General features: G+C 40.2%; 1 long non-coding RNA gene across 2 annotated transcripts; it reads left to right on the forward strand.

The window, feature by feature from the left end:
- Positions 1-8193: 8193 nt before the first annotated feature.
- LOC306660925 lies at positions 8194-15105 on the forward strand. 2 transcript variants are annotated; one of them, XR_013763791.1, is made up of 4 exons: positions 8194-8521; positions 9791-9901; positions 10089-10290; positions 14913-15105. It is a non-coding gene; the product is annotated as an uncharacterized lncRNA (long non-coding RNA). The 2 variants fall into 2 exon arrangements; XR_013763792.1 differs by lacking the exon at positions 14913-15105 and having other exon boundaries at positions 10089-10596.
- Positions 15106-17226: the final 2121 nt, after the last annotated feature.

A 17226-nucleotide genomic window follows, 5' to 3' on the forward strand; every position in this document is an offset into this window, starting at 1 on the left:
AAGTTCCTTTGTTTCCTCTGGGGAAATACTGCTAAGAAAATACCCTTTTACCCCTTCACAGCTTGAGTGCCTGTTCCTCACAACACACTCCAGATTTCCCTTTACATAGACCCAGCTGCCCCTCACATCTCTCTGCTCCAGGCAAGATCCTGGACCAGTATTTCCAAAACATCGCTTCCATAATATCACTGGTTCAAGAACCAGTGGCTCACCCCAGATTTCCAACCCCTTTAAATCTAAACTGATCATTGTTGTTTTCTTCATCCATGCCAAATATTTTTTTTTAATTTCTCTAAATAACAGTAGTAAAGTTCACTAAATTTATTGAGCACTTACTATGTAGCTGGCATGATATTAAGCTCTTTTATTTACTTTCATTAAATCCTTGTGAAAGTCTCATGAAATAGAATAACTATCCTATTTTTATAGACAAGAGAACTAAGGCTTAGAGGAGTTATAAGAATTCAAGGTCAAATGGTGGTTTCAAACTTAGGTGCCAAATTGTGTTCTCTTCTCTAATGAGAGAACAATGATCATACCACTTTCTTGTTTGTAAACCTCAATTTTGAGCACAGTTCTGGGCAAACTTTATGTTTGTAACAGTTATTGATTGACTAACATATTCTTTCTAATCTATTCTGGCAAAGGAAGAGGTATTCTTAGATGCTGAGATCACTTCTGCAGAGAAGAGTGTTTCAAAGCAATATATGTTGATTTTTTTTCCCAGCAAGGGCCAAACCCCATGAGAGATCATCAGGAAGGATAGGTGTGAGCCACTAGCCTGAAAGTAAAAGAATAAAAAATGCTAACATAAGCATAAAAGACCCCAGGTTTATTGAACTCTCAACATTTTTTTAATATTAAGAGATTTTTACATATCAGAGAATATCCTGGAAAATCACAATGAGGGACACTTCAAGGGGCTATTGACAGGGACCAATTGACACAGAGGTGGAAAGAGCAGAAAAGAGAAATATGGCCCTACCTGTGCCTGTGATTCTTAAAACCCAGATGTGGTTCTTAAAATGCATACACAGCAGTCCAAGGGCTACCCTGACCCACACTGCCTCATGAAATAGTTCTCTAAAAGTATCAAGCAAGACTTGCAACATGGAAGAACAAACCATTTCCTGCCTCAAAGAAGAAATACTATGAGGTCCTCTGAGGAAAATTAAAGAGGGGGTACAGACAGGAGAAAAGAAGGTGTGAGGAATCTTAAAAATACCTTCTAACCCGGCCGCATCATGCCTTTCTCCCAAAGCCATGGATTCCAGTCATGTGAAACAAGAGGACTGAACTGCCTCCAATGTCTGGTCCCTTCCAACTCAAAGAATACAATATGTTATTTTAGGATATTTTAAAACACACTTTTTTAAAACTCACGGGAACTAGGATTACAAATTAAAATAGGTATAGAACATTTTGAATCCCCCTTTTTATTTCCCAAGTTAGTTAATGCCATTTAAGGAAGGATTTTTTTTTTTTTATTTCTGGAATCTTCTTACACATTATTGGATTGACATGTAATAATTGTACATATTAGTGGGGTACAGTGTGGTATTTCAGTGGCATGCAGCCTGCACTGATCCAATGAGGGAAAATAGCACTTCCCTCTCCTTATCATTTTTTATATATTTGGAGCCTTTGAGCTCTTTTTTTTTTACATCTTCATAAAATACACAATAGGTTACTGTGAACTCTACTCATCCCACTGTGCTACAGAATATCAGAACTCATTCCTTTTATCTGACTGATTTTGAGTAACCCTTATCCAATCTTCCTTTATTCCTCCTCCCTCCAAGGCCTTCTCAACTTCTTATAACCACTGATCCACACTCAGGTTGACTTTTTTTTAGCTTCCATATGTGAGAAAGAATGTATTAGAAAATTCTAAAGTACGAGATGTTCATGTATTAGTACCAACTTACTTTAGATTTTATGAAAAGAAGCATAACAAACATTCTGGAAAGGAAAGCACTAGTCATTACCCATGCACATTTGAAGTGCGCTGTGTTTAACTAACTTACAAGTCCTCTCAGTGTCCACAGGCACCCAGGTGACCTATGACTCTTCCCCCAGCCCCACATCACAGGCTTACCTGAAGAGTGCATGGGAGCAGCTTCTGGACAAGAGCTCACATTGACAGATGAAAATTCAGCCTGTGAGTGATTCAGAGGTAGAGGCTTGCATAGCATGTGTAAGAACCTGGCTTCCATCCCCATTACTGGGGGGAAAAAAGAAGTCTTGCCCTCATGATACACTTCTCTGAGAAAGAAGAGTGGGCTTGAGATGACCCAGAAAGTCTCAAGAAGGCTGTGTGTTTACTGTGACCATCTTATATCTATATTATATCAACACAGAACTTTTAACACTGGAAACAAGACTTAGAAGTCAGAAGTTAATACTATGACTTCTCAGAATTAGTAATTATTACAGAATTAAAAATTGTTAGTTTGGGGCTAGGATTGTAGCTCAATGGTAGACCACTTGCCTGGGATGTGTGAGGCACTGGGTTCAATCCTCAGCACCACATAAAAATAAATGAATAAAATAAAGATATAAAAATGCAATAACAAAAAAATTGTTACTTCGTCAATGCACACTGTATGCACAAACATCACATGCACAGTCTCAGCTTCCAACTGCCTTATCCATTTATTCAAAAAATGTTTAATGTGTACATGTAACAAAGTGAACATATAGTAGGCTCTGAGGACAGTGTGATTTGCTTATAACATAGAGGGAGAGTCAGACATCAATTAGTCACATAAATATATTGTTACAAACAGTACTAAGTGCTGTGAAGGAAAAGCACAGGCATTAACCACAGACTTCATCTGGTCTGAGAGGAAGCCGGGATCGGTCTTTTGAGGAGGTAATGCGATAGCTGAAATGTGCAGGGAAAGTGAGGGTGCCCCAGGCAAAAGGGAGGAAAAGAGCCTCAGACAGGAGAACAGTGTGTGCAAGTGCCTTACAACAGGAGACAGCGTGGTGGCTCTAAGAAGCTTAATGAAGGCCAGTGTGACTTTCCGCGGGGCACTTGTACCACAGCCAAAGCTCTCATAGCAGGACAGAGCACGCAGCTTTTACTCTTCAGCCTTGAAAAGAAGTTCTAGGTGTATTCATGATGAGAACCCTTAGGAAGGTTTTCAGCAAGGTCCAGGAGAGGGAGGTGGTGATCGGAGCCATGCTTGGATTTTCATTTCTGAAAGATCACAGACTTCGAAGTGGACCCCAGAGTGGGCACACAGGGCTTGGTGAGTGTTAGGGGAGGCAGATGACCCCCTGGGCTGGGACATGGCAGTAAAGAAAGAGCCACCTATGGGACATGAGAGTGAGTGAGGAGGTAGAATCCACAGGGTTTTCTGATAGACTGGAGTGAGGGGATGCCAAGGAAGACTCCTGGCTCCTGACTGGGAGGATTACTGGGCCTTGGTGTGACACATGGAAACAGCAAACACCTGAAGACTCAGCTTTGTGTAGAAAGACCCCAAGCAGATTTCAGATGTCCTAAACTTTAAATGCCTTTGAGGTTGTCAAGTAGGCTCAATAAATGTCTTCTTAATCAATGAATAAACCAGCCAGCCAGTGCTGAAGAGGTGTGGGATTCAACAGTAGTGCTTCTGATACTTTTCTTGGGTTATGAATTCTCTCGTGAATGTATAGGAAGCTATACGCTCTCGTTCTCATGTAAACACAGTTACATATACAACTTTGGATTGACTCACAGGATCCCTGGGAATATTTAGATTCAGGTGAAGAATTTCTAATGCCTTTCATTATAACAGTAATATCTTTATTTGAACTTTGTAACTTTCACTACAAAATGCAAATGGCAGACATTTCGAATACTTTTAATTGCTTTCTTGCTCCTTTGTGCTCTAACACAACATAAAATTAAGGGAATGGTAGATCTTCCCCTTGCTCTTTTATCAAATAACCCAGTTACCGAAGATTCACCAAAACATAATCTATTCACCTGCTTCTCAACCCGGCCATCCTTCTACTACTGTGTAAGATAAAGAAAATGTGCTAGAATAGGGGTGAGGAGATTTTGGTTAACTAGCTTTGTGACCCTAGGCAGTGTGCTTGTCCTTCCTTGCTTGGTGAGATGAAGACACCTCCAGTCTCGCTGTTGACTTTAAAGGGCACCCTTGCTCACAGGACAGCTAGAGTCATTTCTGCACTAATGGATCAGGTGGTTTATTTTCACTCTTGGATTTATGTATGTGAGACCTATCCATGTCCCTCTGCATCACGGGATGAACAATCTTTTGAATCAAACAGGAGAAGCCCTTCTTTGCCCACACCTTGCTGAGTTTCCCAATCATCAGTAAACTAAACTTATATTGGTTTTTAAATAGTCCAAGCACATGGAAGCATGTGGACATCTGTTGAATGGGTCAGACCTGGCCGGCTCTAGTGGACCTTTCTGCAGCATCAGCCTGTCCCAGATCTCACCTGGCCTTCTGTCTGTGCTTCCCGGCTCTCCACCCACAGTACACTCCTGTTAAAATACTGTTAAGTATCTTCCCTTAACTCCCAGCACAACACTTATTCCTCCTCAATTCTAATGACCACCTCCATACTCCACTTAAGACAAAAGGCCAGATGGTTTGAGCTTTTCTCGTGTATTCCCTGGAGGCACTCTCACGGACTCTGGAGATCTGGGATGTCACTGCTCTGCCATGTCAACAGTAGCTACAGTAATAATAATAATGCATATTTAGTAAGTGCTTACTTGCTGCATGCCAGCTATATGCTAAAAGTTTATTATGCATTATCTTCATAAAATCTCCATGACATGAGTGCTATTTTTAGCTCAATTTTATGAGCTAAAAATGATGTGAAACCTAAGACTTAAAAGCTTAAGGTAACTTGCTTAATGCTACACAACAAATAACTGATAGAGATGGAATTTGAAGTGGAAGTCTAACCCGATATTCAACTACTAACCTACTCTTACCTTTCCCAAACTGGGAAAACAGAACCCTTTCTCAGTATCCAAGCACAAAGAAATTTACTACAGAGAAGTCACACTGCTAAAAGGACTGGAAGAGTAAATTCAGGGGGCTGCCAACAGTTTGTTTAGGTCATATGGCTACAAGCTAATGTCCAAAGTTCAAGAAGCTGTTGTAACTATTGAGAGGAGAGGTCAGAAAGCTGTGAGAGCCACTGCTGAAGTCAGTGCTGACCCCGTGCTTCCCAGATCCCCAAAACCAGTGACTGTAGTGGGATCCAGAGTTTGGGGACACTGAAAAACTCACATCCAGTGAAGCCTGTTTTGTCAGCCACCACTGAATGGCCTCCACTGCCTTCTGACTCCCAAACATCTCATTGCCCAAATCTAGACCCATCTCCAGAGCCTTGAAGGGAAGGGAGTCTGAGAAATGTAGTTCCCAGTCTTGCAGCCCTTATGATACAGGAAGAAGCAGCAAAAGGAATGGAAACAGTTGCCAGATCACAAGAATACTGAATACAAAATATCTAGTACCTCCAGAGATGATGTGGTAGCCAGCCTCCACATTGGCCCCCAGTGAGCTCTGCTTCCTGGCATTCATTCACATGTTTCTGTAGACCATACCCACATAGCCCACCTGCCAGGGTTAGTTCCCATAATCAATAAAAAAAAAAAAAAAGTCAAAAGTGATGATGTGTTACTTCTGAGATGAGGTTATAAAAAGACTATGGATTTTTGTCTTGAGAATCATTCTCTCTCATGTCTGGTTCTGGGAAAAGTAGCTGCCATGTCGGCTCAGAACCCTGAAACTGGGAAAGCACCCAGTGAGGGTCAGAAAACCGACTACTTTCATCCTTACATCCCTGAGTGACTGTGTAGTCTGAAAGACCTCTGGTCACTTGTGCTACTGGATAGTGTCTATTTTAGCCTATTTCAGTGACCATGCGGCTTGGACATGTGACTGATCCCTAATTCTCCCTAGATGCAAATTCCCCACAACTTGAGGTAGCATGAGTTGGCTCCTTGCAACAGGACAGCCTGACCAGAACATACTGTTGACATCACTGCTTTCCCTTGCTACACATTCAGAAGAATCTCTCAGCCTTCAAGATTTGCCAGGGGAAAATCCATACTTAGAACCCTTGTGGTTGAGATATGTTTCCTTTGTTGCTGGCATGAAGTGAGAGGCCCTTGTTGGAAGAGTTGCTGGTTTCTTCAGAAGTCAAATCCCAGATGCATGACTCTGCAAAACAGGGATTGACTGACCCCTAACAGGTTAGAGGAAAGAACCCAGATCAGTGTCCTCAACAACCAGAAGAGCTTTCCCACCTCTAACTTTATTGTGTCAATCACTTATTTCTTTACCAGAAGCTCAAATTAGTACAATAGTCACCTTGATCAAAATCTTTACAATTGCACATCAGTCTTCCCCAAGGCCTGTTCAGTGCGTTTGCCCTGGCAATTCTCATTCTTTATGAGATCTGGCCTCCTATTATTGATTTTTTTTTCTACAAACATTTTTAGAGAATCCGAAGAGAAATTTTTCTAACTTTTCTTTTTAACCCAGGTGCCTCAACGTTTGACCCAAATTCGCTCTCATTTTTCCTTCCCTCTCTGTTGGAGTGCTGTACATGCCTGTTGCAATAACCATTCTGTTTATGTGCTGGGAACCTTACCTACAGGAAGATGAATGCTCGCAGTACCATCTGTAGATTTAGGGTGAAGAAGACTGGGTAAAAACCAAAGTAAGGAAAACAAGACAAAGGCATTCAAGGGACAGAAGATGGAGACAGGGAGAAAGGAGAGAAGAGAAATTTCTCAGCCTGAGCCACATTGCCCAAGAGCAACTCCCAGGATGCCCTCATGTCCGTGTTAGCGGTGCATTTGATTCAGGTGAGACTTTCTTCTCAAAGGTCACCCTTGCCAATGTTGAATATGCTGTTATAACTGCTGCTCCTCACTTGTAGGGCAGAAATAGCCACAGTAACAATCATATCTCATCTTTCAGCCTGACAATGTGTTTCCTTGGTATTTTTCAAGGCAGGTTCAAAAACGCTGAAGGATTCAGCCTCCCAAGGAAGCTGTGTGGGCATATCTGACCTGCACCTCCAACAGGCCTGGCTTTTGAACCATCAGGAGCATGTTGAAAGGGTCACTTATTCAGAAACCTGTGGCTAGTGTGGAAGGAGTGCAGGGACCTCTACGTGGGACTCGGGGATAAATAGCACCTCCAGTCGTGTCCCGAGTCTGTTGTCTGTTTTGGTGCTGCAGCTGCCTGCCTCAGCTTAGAGAGCGGGTGATTATCTTGGAAACTGCCTATTTTCGTAATTATACAGTGTTTTCAGTGTATTAATTTTGTTTTCCACATGTTCAACTTATACATCAGGTTATAAATTTGCAGACTTATAAATACACATAATTTGAAACACATTCCTTTGCTAATGCATTTTTTTTTTTTCTTTTCATTTGGGAGAGTAACCAGCCTGGATTGGGGAGACCCTGAAAGGTAGGCAATATGTTGGCTCCCCACAAAGAAGAGATTACCGCAGGGCAGAGCTGATTATCCCTCTTAGAAGGAAGCGCAGGGAGAGCTGCAGACACCTCCAGGAGGAGTGGCCGGGCCTGGGTGCTGGGCGGGGCTGCCAGCTGGGGGAGGAGGAGCCACCAGCTCATGCCTTGTCACTGCAGTGCACACAGAAGGGGGCCTGAAGCAGCAGGCCAGCTTACAGTTTTAGCCATGGCCTTATCACTGAGGCAGATGCAAGCAGAGCAACCCAGGGGGTACCCCCAAGAAAGAGGCACATCTGCAGCCCTGTGGTAGGCAGGAATGAGAAGCTGGAAGAGACCTTCATCCTGGAGGAGGGACGCTTTAGGACAGAGAGGTGTCATGGAGGAGAGGGACAGTGATTGGGGAAGGGACTTAGATTCTGACCTTTTGGGTAACATGTCACAAGCTGGCCCAGGAGGACCCCACTTCACACCAAGAGTGCAGTGAGGCGAAGGCCAGGAGTTTGTTGATCATCTCACTTCATGCTCAATGTGTGCCTTTTTCTTTGGAAGTAAGCTTTATGTTATTTTATCTCAGAAAACTAGAAATTTAATGTGCTTTTCTTTTGCCTTCTGCTGGGGCCTAGATCTCTACCTCCTTGTGCCCATGTCATCTGGTTCTGTCTTGGTTCTATACCAATGACTATCCTTCTTTATTGGTTTTCACATTAAAAATCCCATTACTTTTGGTCTGTTTATATGTTACTAGAATTCACTGAAGACTGCGTGGGGAGGTCACGGGAGTGTGCACACGACCCAGAACACAGCATCTCACTGAAAATCTCCCTCTTACCCCACCTGCCCCGGCTCCACTCTATGATGCATTCACTATTTCTTTGGAACTGTAAGAGCCAGTCCACCCTCGGCCTCGCTCAGGAGGCCCAGATTCCTCCCCAAAGCAAGCTTATTGTGATATCTTCTCAACAATGTGGGTGTCTCTGTAAAGAGATGCAAAAACCATATGTGAAGAGGATAAAGATTCTTTCATTATTTTACATTTTCAGTGACCTTGAGGTAAGAGTCACAGCAGTCGAGTTTGGTATTCTCAGCCTACTCCACACTGGACGTCTCCACGAGTACAGGGAGAGGAGGAAAATATATCTGCTATGATAGCATCCCATGCAATAATTACTGGAAAAATTACACATTCACATGGGTTCAAGCAGGGAGAAGAGGTGTATCAGGTTGGGATTAAGATGATCAGGGGTCAAATGCTCATCATGTCCCCTAGGAGCTGCATGATGTTGACAAGTTATTTAACTTCTTTGTCTCAGTTTCCTCAACTGTCCATTGGAGCTTGTATTAGAGTTCTCCAGAGGAACAGAACCAATAGAATGCATGTATAGTTGCAGGAGGGGGATTGCTATGGTTTGGATTTTATGTGTCCCCCAAAATCTCATCCCTGATGGGGATTAACTAAAGGCAGGTAGGGTGTGTCTAGAGGAGATGGAAATTGGGGATGTGGCTTTGGAGTATATATTTTGTATCTGGCAAGTGGAATCTCTCTTTCTGCTTCCTAATCATCATGCAAGCTGCTTCCATCTGCCACACTCTCTATCTTAATGTTCAGCCTCACCTTAAGCCCCAAGTAATAGAGCCAACTGTCTATGGATCAAAACCCCTGAGTCTGTGCACCCCAAAATAAACTTTTCCTCCTTTAAAATTACTTTTGTCAGATCTTCTGATCACAGCAGCAAAAAGCTGACTAAAACAGGGCTTATTAGGTTGGCTTACATGATCAGAGGCTGGATAGTCCTACAATAGCCATCTGTAAGCTGGAGACCTGGAGAAACCAGAAGCATGCTCAGTCCAAGAAGCTGGACACTTGGTGACATGAGTCTTAATTCAAACAGTGAGGAGTCTGAAGTATGACAATAGCAGTAGCAAAAAACATACCCACTCAAGAGCAGCCTTGTGCCTGCAGGGGTGTCCCCCTTCTGCTTCGGTTCCATACAGTCCCCAGTCCATAGGACTATGTCAGCCATATTCAAGTGGGTCTTCCTTACTCTGTGTATTGGCCCACATGGCATCCTTCTCTGGAAACACCCTCACAGACATACTTAGAAGTGTACATTACCAATTGTCCAGGTATCTGTCAATTTAGTCAAGATGACAACAAAGATTAACCACCACAGGGCTATTATACCTTCTACACAGGTTTAGGAGAACTGAGTTGATAAATGTGATGTGTTTAGAACATTGCCTGATGCCTAGTAAATACATGTTTACTATTATTATTTTTTTATTTTTATTATTATTATTATTATTCACAATTTCTTCCAGACTATGTTATACACATTTGATGGGGTATACAGAGGAGTGTGGCGTGACAGGAGTAACCTGTCAGCTGTCACATGAAGCAGGATTAGTGGAAATCACACCACACCAAAGAAGGTAGGGCTGGTGAGCAACCCTGACCCCTTCCACAAGTGGCTTTGATAACAGTATACACTGAGGTCTGGCATCAGGAAACTGGCTAAAGCAAGTAAAAGATAAAAGTTAATAAGTTGCAAAGTTGTCAAACACTTCTATAACCTTTCTGGAATGAAATAATTCTGAAAGCTACCTATTTCTTCAACAGGCTTCTGAGAAAGCTATAACTCCTAATGGTTAATGGGCTTTCCTATGGTTAGAAAAACAAGGACAAGTCAACCATTCTTGCATTTGCCAATGCTGAATACAGTTCCAAGGTGCCCCATGTTCAGTGAGTACCTGTTGTCAATCGTGATGCCAGACAAGTGTTTCAACCAATGTGTAGTGGAATTTCTTCCCTACCAGCTCCTGTAAGTGAGAAGAAGCACAGCTTTCTCTCCCTATTCAAGCCTCCTCTGGGCTTGAGGGACATTTTCACTGGTTCTGCATCCCCCTCCCCCCTTGTATCCCTGGCAACACCCAGCCATTAGCCTAGCTTAAGCAGCTTCTTCTCCCGGAAGCCTTTTCCAGCAACACCTTGGAGATTAGCCAGCCTTCCATTGAGCCACCACTGTACCCAGAGGAACTATTCCCTCACCTAAACATTGGTTCTTTCCTTCTATGCCCAGCTCTTTCCAGCAGGTGGCTGTGGCCTTGCCTGTGAAATGACATTGGCTCTGCTTTCTTCAGGCTTGAAGGTGATTCCATGAGAATCAGAAGTCAGATAAGAACAAGTATTGACAAATGATTAGAAATTAAAGCGCTTGTATATTACTGAAGAGAGTATATATGGTTTTGCCACAGTGGAAGGCAGCTTGGTGGTTCCTCAAAACCTTAAGCATGAAAATTACCACAGCTCCACTCCTAGGGATATATCTGTGGAGACAGAATACAGATTGGTGGTTGCAGGGGCTGGAGGAAGGGGAAGATGGGGAGAGACTGCTAGACAGGTAAGGAGTTTTGCTTTGGAATGATGAAAATGTTTGAAGCTAGCTAGAGGTGGGGACTGCACAATATTTTGAATGTACTAATCTCACAGGATCATTCATTCTCAATTGGTTAACATTATGCTGTATGGATTTCATCTCAATAAATTTTTAAATGTTTTGATGGTATATTTTCCCTGATTCACCTTCCCATTGTAGGCGAAAAAAGATCCAGACAGTTTATGCAATTTTACCCAAAACCAGGACTAACTTTAGCTCAAGCAACTGAAAACTAAGACCACATAAAGGTCCTCTGACTCTTCAAACTCCTGACCTTCAGTTTGTTCCTAAATCTTAAAGGGTCCCTATTAGACACCTGTTCCTACTGGCTAAAGATAAAAGATGAGGGCTGGGTTGTAGCTTAGTGGTAGAGTGCTTGCCTAGCATGGGTGAGGCACTGAGTTCAATCCTCAGCACCATATAAAAATATGCAAATAAAATAAAGGCATTCTGTCCATTTACAACTACAAAAAAATTTTTTAAAGATAAAAAGATGAAGCTATTATGTTGAAGATACGACACTAAGACTCTACACAGTTCTTTGGGAAGAGATGACTTTAAATGTCACCTTGCACCTTCCCTACTTCGTTACCATGAGGAAGACACCATTCCTTCCTGCAGCTGGTGTCCACCTCCCCTTAGGCTTCTGCTGAGGGAGAGAACCATGGCAGTGATCCTAGCAGTGCCTTAAATAAGAGACAGCTATTAAGTTACTTCCAATCCTCCTCTTCTCCAGGCTACAAAACTTCAAGCCCTTTATCTTTTTTCAAAGGATTGATGTTCTGGCCTCTTAATTAGTGGCATTGCATATCTCTCGTCTTCACTCCTGTTTCTCTTCACCTGTCAAATTATGGGGCTAAAACCTATACCGAGTACTCATGAAGGAACCAGACTTATGTCAAGTCAAGTGGACAGAGCATTTCCCAGCTCTTGCATGTTATGTTCCTGTTGGCACAGCCAGTAAGTCTTGAACTTGAAATAATTATCTTCTCTTGGCTTTCAACCCAAGCATTAAATCCAGATGGCCTTGAAGCACAGGGTTAGAGTACTGCCCTAAGGTGTCAGTCTTTGGACTCCTTAACAGAGAGGATTAGTTGTTGTTGTGATTGAACCACGCCAAATGTTTAGTATCACAGACCTGAAAAGTGATGAGTCACAAGCACATTCAAGAGGAATTTCCACTTTACTTTCTGAAAGAGCTCAAACTAAGTCCTTGGTTTTATGTATTGTGTAAACAATTTGGATTTTTGTAAGTAAAAAATGGTCAAATAGCAGCAATTTCATACCATTCAACCTAATCAAATAAAATATGAGCAATGATTTGTAAGCAGCAACAGAGACTGTATACAGTGATTCTTCAAAAGCATAGCCAGAGTTGACCTGGAAGAGCAAAGGGGTGCCATATTGGTTCAGTCACAAAGCTTTTAAGAAGCCTCCTTCCCCTCAGAAAACCTTCCTCTACTTGCATCTATCAGACTGAAATTCACCTTAACCTTCTAGAGACCACTGAACCCTTCGAGAACCTACTGAAAGCTGTGGAACCTCTTCGTAGCAACTACTTTGAAAACAATTACCACAGAAATGAGTAGTCCATATTTAGCCAATATATGAATCATTTGGTCATGGCTTGATTTTCCCTCCAACACTCATGTTGATTTAATTATCGCTGTGATGACACTGGGCGGTGGAACCTCTAAGAGGGGATGAAGTCATGAGGGCTCCACCTTCATGAATAGATTAATGCTATTAGCATGGGAGTGATTTGGTTTTTGTGGGAGTGACCTGGTTATTTAAAGCAAGTTCACTCTTGGGCTCTCTTGTGTTCTTTCTCTTGTAGAAGAAATTGAATTCAAAGGGCAAAGCAGATTGAGGCACCCTCAAAATTTAAGGCCTAGGTGACCTGGGAGACCATATTTCATCCACATCTACCTCAGAGAACTTTTGATCCCATGTGGATGCTTGTTCCTGTCCCAGCATACATTGCAATCCACTGGGCCCGACCTCTCCACACCCTGTGGTGATTGAGTTAGAGCTATGGTTTTCACAAGAAAAGAGCCATCCAGTCCCATCTGGAGCCACCAGGGTCATCTGGCCCCTGACTCCCTTCCTTCCTTTCTCAGGAATTCCTTTGTTCTTGTCCTTTCGCCCTCCTGTCTTTATATATAAAGTGTGTGCTCCTATTCTTTCATGACATCCATCCTGCCTACAGTAATCTATATTCTTGACAATGACTGATGTAATCCCCCTCCCTGTTTGTGGTTTTGACCTTGTTTGAAACCTATAAGACTCCAGAGCACACATTCAAATCTGCTTGATTCTGTTTTCCCCAGTTGCAACTTCGATCAGCCCAAACATAATCTATTTGTTTCTTAATCAAGTTGTGCCTCAGATTCTCTAAACTCGCATGCCTGCGGGCTTTCTGGATGTCTTCCACTACATTATGATGCAGCAAGGTGGTTTTCACCAGATGCAGCCCTTTCATCTTGGTCTTCCCAGCCTCCAGAACTGCAGGAAATAAATCTCCTTTCTCTATAAATTCCCCAGTTTGTGATATTCTGTTACAGGAACAGAAAATGGACTAAGGCGTACATATAATATGAAAAATACTAATATTTATTGCAAATAAGAAAGACAAAATGTATTTTTAAAAATGTATCCACAAGACGATCATTATCATAAACTAAAAGCTATCAAGGCTCTGAGAGCAGATCTTCATGTAAGATAAACCAAATAAACAACTATGGAGAAGATAGCATGATGACTCCCGCTTCCGGGCATTCAGCAACTGACAAAGCTTGCAAATACAAATTGGTCTTCATGAATACTAAGATATTGCCTCTTAAGGCTTAAATGATATTTTCTATAAAATTGGCTTTTTTCAACCCAAATAGACGTACATTGGGGTATAACCAAACTGATCAAAACTAGGAAACAGAGGAGCTTCCTTTAGTCCTATATGCTAAGCTCAGAAGTAAAACCTCTTAATATTCACTGCCCCATTAAACTGTGAGCACCTGTGAGCTCTAGAAAGTAGTAGATTGGAGTCAGGATAAGAACTGGAAAGCATGCGGCAAGAGAAGTTCCTCTCCTCCTCTTCATATCAACCCCACCCTGAAGAGGTAACCACCTTTAACAGCAGAATCTAAGTCGTATATTTTAACTTGTTTTAGTCTTAGGAATTCATAATACAGGAAAGTAGACATAAAGTTGATTTTATTTATTTATTTATTTATTTACTTGGGTTTTTTTTTTTTTTTTTTTACAAACTGCATTTTGATTCATTATACATAAATAGGGCACAACTTTTTGTTTACATGGTTGTACTCAATGTAGATTCACACCATTCATGCAATCATACATGTACATAGGGTAATGATGTTTTTCTCATTCCACTATCTTTCCTGCCCCCGCCCTCTCCCACCCCATTTCCCTCTACACCATCCAAAGTTCCTCCATTCTTTTCTTACCACACACACCCCCACCACCCACCCCTCATTATGAATCATCATCCGCTTATCAGAGAAAACATTCAGCCTTTGGTTTTTTGGGACTGGCTTATTTACTTAGCATGATATTCTCCAACTCCATCCATTTACCTGCAAATGTCATAATTTTATTCTTCTTTATGGCTAAATAATAGTTCATTGTGTATATATACCACAGTTTCTTTATACATTCATCTATTGAAGGGCATCTAGGTTGGTTCCACAGTCTAGTTATTATGAATTGAGTAACTATGAACATTGATGTGGCTGCTTTACTGTAGTATGCTGATTTTAAGTACTCTGGGTACAAACCGAGGAGTGGGATAGCTGGGTCAAATGGTGAGTCCATTCCAAGTTTTCTGAGGAATCTCCATACTGCTTTTCAGAGTGATTCCAACAACATAAAGTTGATTTTTTTTATGCAGCAAATTTTCCCTTTAAGACCCACTTTAAATTTCATTTCTCTTTCTCAGCACTTGCTTCTTGTTTTATTGGGTCTGTCTGTCTGATTTTCTTCTCCAGATATAATTTCCTGTGAACTACAACCATATCTTACTATCTTCACTGCTTACTGACCTTGGGCATAAACTGTATGCCAAAAACTGTCTGAGAGAATAAATAAATGTGTCAAAAAGTAAGTATTAAAGTTGCACATCTTGAAGCTACAACTGCTATTGAGAGAGGATTTAAGTATGACTTTTAATTTATACTTATTGATCATAGATTTGGCTTCAACAGCAAGTATTGGTTTGGTGTTATTTTCAGTCTTGAACATTAAAAACACTAATTTCTGCTAATATGATTCAGTCATGTGTGGCTATAAACTCTAGGATCACCCACCTCGGTTTCACAATTCTAAAGAAGTTTACCAAAATAAGCATTAGAAAAATGTAAAATCTTCCTTGAGAGATTTCATTTCGGGAAACAAAGGCAGCTATATTTTAATGGTTTTAATGTTTTTAGTGATTCCTTTCTTAGCCAGAAGTGTCAGCTGGCAGGCAATGGAACATCCCACTTCCTCCTTGCCTAATTAAAATGTGTGACTCTCCTGAGAAGAAAGTAACATTTGGCAACAGATTGCTGAATTTAAGCACCAACAAATAGAAATGATATCAGAATAAGTCACCAGCACCCGGCCCTCTTAGGTGTGTTAATCGATAGCTGTGTTGCACTCCAAAACTCACAGCTACTGAAGGTCTTTCAGGTTAGGCCCAAGAGTTTGATTCTTACCATTTTTTCTTTCAACAGTAATTTGATTCCAGCTGTAGAAGCACATTAAAATCCTACTTCTAGAAAAATCTCTTCCTTTAACTTTTTCTCTCCAAGTTACTCATCCTGGCTGCCATATTCATAAAGAGCCCTATTATAATCAAAGCTTCCATACCTCATGGTCCATTGAAGCTAATGTAACTAAACATGTTAAGTTCAAAAAAGCATTTGGTCTAACTTGTAGTTAAAATCATCCAAAAGAACTAAAATCAGCATACTATAGTGACACATGCATTCCAATGTTTATAACCATGCAATTCACAATAGCCACGTTATGGAACCAGCCTAGCTACCCATCAACAGATGAATGTAGAAGAAAATGAAGTATATATACACAATGAAGTTTTATTCAGCCATTAAGAAGAATGAAATTATGTCATTTTCTGGTAAATGGATGAATGGGAGAACATCATGCTAAGTGAAATAAGTCAGGCCAAGAAAGTCAAAGATTGAATATTTTCTCTCACATGTGGAATCTAGAGAGAAAAAAAGAAAAGAAATTTTTGAAAGAGATCTCACAAAAATACAGGGAGACCAATAAAATAGAGAAAGGGGATAGAGAGGAAGGGAAGAGGGGAGGACATTGGGAAGTACCAGGAAATGACACCTACCAGTTTATGCTTTGTCCATATATGAATATACCACAAAGAATCCTGATTATATGTAACTATAATGCAAATTAAAATAATTTAACTATAATATTTTATATTATATTATTTTATTATAATTAATTAATATTATATCACATATAATTAATTATATATTAATATTAATTATTATATATTATTGATATTAATTATTATATTAATATTGATTATATATTATATTGTATTATATTAATTATATATATTATATATTATGATAATATATATTATGTATCATATATTATATATTATTATATATAATTATATAATATATAATAATAAATATATATAATTATGTATATTATATAATTATATATAATTAATATTATATTAAATTATTATATTATAATAATTTAACTATAATGCAAATTAAAATAAAATAAAAGGGAGATCAGTAAAGTAGAAAAGCAGATCAGAAGTGAGAGAAGGGGAGGGAAAAAAGGTAATAGGGAATGAGATTGATCAAAGTACATTATGTGCATGTTCAAATATGGCCTGAGGAATCCTACTATTATGTATAATTGTAATGCACTAATTAAAATAATAATACTAAAATAGATGCATTTCACCCTTGAACATATTTTTTCAGTACAATCTCATTTTAACCATTGAAACACCACATAAAATGAGATCATATAGAGACCTACTAAAATGACAGGAAAAAAAATAAATTATTATATGTAGTGTTGTTTGAGAGTTTAGGAAGTATAAACTGATAAAGTCTTTGTGGCAGATAATTTATAAATACTGACAAAAGCCTTTTAAAGACTACATGCCTTCTGACCCAGCACCTTCAGGAATTTATCACAAGAAATCTATTAAGAATCTGACTAAGATACTTAACTGTAAAAGTGTTCATTTCAGCACTGAGTCTGAGGAAGGAAATCCACCTCAAAACCCAAAAACAGAGAATTTATTGAGTG

The sequence above is a fragment of the Sciurus vulgaris genome (genome assembly GCF_902686455.1).
Source record: "Sciurus vulgaris genome assembly, chromosome: 5".
Classification (NCBI taxonomy): Eukaryota; Metazoa; Chordata; class Mammalia; order Rodentia; family Sciuridae; genus Sciurus; species Sciurus vulgaris.